The 3441-nt window shown below is 37.1% G+C and overlaps 1 pseudogene; it reads left to right on the top strand.

The window, feature by feature from the left end:
• Positions 1 to 1186: 1186 nt before the first annotated feature.
• Positions 1187 to 3441, top strand: part of LOC109046836 — a 20538-nt pseudogene continuing 18283 nt past the window's right edge.

Below are 3441 nucleotides of genomic sequence, written 5' to 3'. Positions count from 1 at the left end.
CTGCTTCTGTACAAATTATGGCTATACCATCCCTGCAGCACGTAGTCCCGTCCATGCCTGTGAGCTTTATAACGATACATACATCTGCACTGGTGCTCAGTACCGCATGTACTGCAACACAAGAATGAACAGTTTCAGCTACCAGAGATATAGAAACCAAAACCAGGACCAATACCAATGCTGGAATAATAACTGTGACTGTGTTGGTAATAAAGACACCTGTACATGCTACAGTAGCACTTTGTCCTCCTGCTTTTGTGAGACTTACGGCAATAGCATTGCTCTCACTACAGCAGTTAGTCCAGTCTATGACTGTGTGCTTTATAATGACACGTCATACATCTGCACTGGTGCTCAGTATCTCATGTACTGCAACACAACTGTACATGATTTCTATTACAATAGAAATGAGCACCGCTGTATGAACAATAATTGTGACTGCCGTGGAAATAAAAACACCTGTACGTGCAACTATATTACGTCATCCTCCTGCTTCTGTACAAATTATGGCTATACCATCCCTGCAGCAGGTAGTCCTGTCTATGCCTGTGGGCTTTATAATGACACGTACATCTGCACTGGTGCTCAGTACTGCATGTACTGCAACACAAGAATGCACAGTTTCAGCTACCAGAGATACAGAAACCAAAACCAGGACCAATACAAATACACCTATAAAGCTCTACACTGTGTTGGTGATAAGGACACCTGTACATGCTCTACTAGCACTTTGTCCTCCTGCTTCTGCGAGTATAACATCTGCATCCCAACCACAATCAATCCAACTACTGCAGGTGAGCATGTTTCTGTTTGATTTTTTTCTATATTCATGTTGTATTGATTAATTCCCTAATTTTAGTTCCGAATATCACACTGCCGGATCAATGCAAGGTAAGATGAATATTTCAATTTACCCAGCGCACAAAGTCTTTCAGTTTTTATTTATATAGCTCAATTGTGATTTCAGAGTCAGGCCTCAGAAGGGTGTCTTCAAAATGTTCTTGATCAAATTGAGAACATTACAGCTCAAGAGCTCCCTGTGACTGTAAGTCTTCAAGGGAAAAAAACAAAAAAAAAAATCAAATCTCGATAATAGATGACTGACATAGCAGTGCTGTCTTATTGGCTCTGTTGATATTTACATGTAGAGTAACTGTGTTTATCTGATCAATGAATTAGACTGTGACAAGCCTTTTGACTATGACCTTCAACGCTTCAGAGAAGATCTCCGAGTCATCATCATCAAACCCAGCTGAACTAGCCTCTTTTGGAAACCGTGTGTTAAAAACCAGTGAGAAACTCATTTCTACATTAGTGAAGCCGACAGACACAAGTGCCAATGTCAGTTTTACTCTTGCTTCTGTAGGTAAGTGGAGACACAATTATTATTGATGATAAAACTGAGATTATATATGATGCAATGGACTTCATTCAGTCTAGAGAGCAGCAATGAGTCAGACAGCAGCCATCCTGAAAGCAGCATTACCATATGACTGTGCAGGCTAGAGTTATGAACTTTTTATTATAAGCAAGTGAATAGTATATTTTGTTGATGTCAAAGGTCAGTATGTTGTACAAATTCATTGACTTTGAGATGTAAGAGTTAATATTAAATACATTTATTCATATAGCAGATTAAAGAAAACACTGTTTTAAAGTTGACCTGAAGGATTCAAACTACATCAGAGATGAAAACCCAACAATAGTGAATAGTTGTTTTGTCTTTTGTGCAAAATCAATGATTGAACTTGACTTTTTACATACATCCCCAGTCTAGAGTTGGGAAGGAGTAATAAAGAAAGTGGTGGAGGAATGGAGGGAGCTTTCCCCTTCTACTGACTCACACAAATCACCGTAATCGATACAAAACAGTATAAAATTTATTGAACACAAGGCAGCAAACAGAGCTTCAGGAGGGGTCAAGGCCAACATAATAAACAGAACATACTAACTCCCAAAAGCAAAGCTACCTAATTCTAACAAATAAAAAAACAAAACAACAACAACAAATGTAAGAAATATTACAATAACTCCCTTGCTTTCCTTAAGAGTGTAGTCAAAATAAATGCCAACACACCTCCCAATAGCTTCCCACAAAAAAAAAAAAAAAAAAAAAAAAAAAAAAAAAAAGAAACAAAATAAGTGTTGGTCTTAACAAAAAAGAAAAGAACTCACATTTTTGGGTTAAATTAATCCTCCCACGAGAGGATCTTTCAACACACTTTTGTCAACAACATGTTAAACAAACACAGTCAACAGAAGACACTCTTGCGCCAAGCCTCCACACTCCAGACATCTCAGATCTGCCTTTTAACTCCAAACATTTCCTCTAGTGGGCCAATCAGGATAGTGCAGTCATCAGCAGAATGATCCAAGTACACCCGGCTGCAGCCCAAGTAGGGGTAACTGCAGCCTGGAGCAATGGGCGTGCCAAAAGGTGTGGGGCGTGCCAAAAGGTTTTTCATTGGTGAAACGAAAGGTAGGGGGCGTGCCAAAAGGTAATGCGAAAGATGGCTATAAAAAAAAAAAAAAAAAAAAAGCTGGCGATCCATATACTCTTAATCGCAGATTAAAAGGAAGCCATAAATTCAATATAATCCTATAAAACCAAATTATATACCAAGGTTAAAAATGGCATTAATGATATCAAGAATATTATTTTAAATTACTTTTGAAAGTACCTTCAAAACTTCTGCATGGCAGGGGTTACTGACGTCATCACCACCGCAAGTTTAGGTCTTGATTTATCAATAATCAAAAACAAATTACAATTATTTTTCTAGAACTCTAGAACACTATCTGTTCTTAAGTTAAAGTCAAAAGTTGTATTTGTTAACATTAGTTAATGCACTGTGAAGTGAACTAACAAGAACAAACAACGAACAGCTGTATTTTTATTAACTTACAAAGTTTAATAAACACTGTATCAAATGTATTGCTCATAGTTAATGTTAGTTAATACATCAGTGTCAACAAATGAAACCTTATTGTAAAGTGTTACCCTCAAAAACTATGTTTTGCCTGATAGAGAAATATATATAGTTGACAAAACCACTAAATTATAAAATTTGAAAATTAGTCAGAAGTTTAGCAACCCTATGTTAAGTGACATAAGCAAACAGACACAGCTTTATCCACCAAAACATTTATTTAGCTTTCAGTTTCAGTCGCCAATTCAAGTAAAAAAAGATAGATCGATAGATAGATAGATAGATAGATAGATATATAGATAGATAGATAGATCGATAGATCGATAGATAGATAGATAGATAGATAAACCACTCATTCATTCATTCTGTAGTAGCAGTCCATAGAACAGAATCCAGCAAACTCTTTGTCTGAACAGAAAGCTGTGAAGACCCCCTTCTTTCCATGGCTACAGTATCTACAGCCATCACACCTGCTGAGCTCAAACTCACTCTGTGTGTCCTCCTCACATCT

This window comes from Cyprinus carpio, chromosome A1 (genome assembly GCF_018340385.1).
Source record: "Cyprinus carpio isolate SPL01 chromosome A1, ASM1834038v1, whole genome shotgun sequence".
NCBI classification, from domain to species: Eukaryota; Metazoa; Chordata; class Actinopteri; order Cypriniformes; family Cyprinidae; genus Cyprinus; species Cyprinus carpio.
Note: the sequence above shows the minus strand (reverse complement) of the source record. Positions and strands in the feature narration are given on the sequence as shown.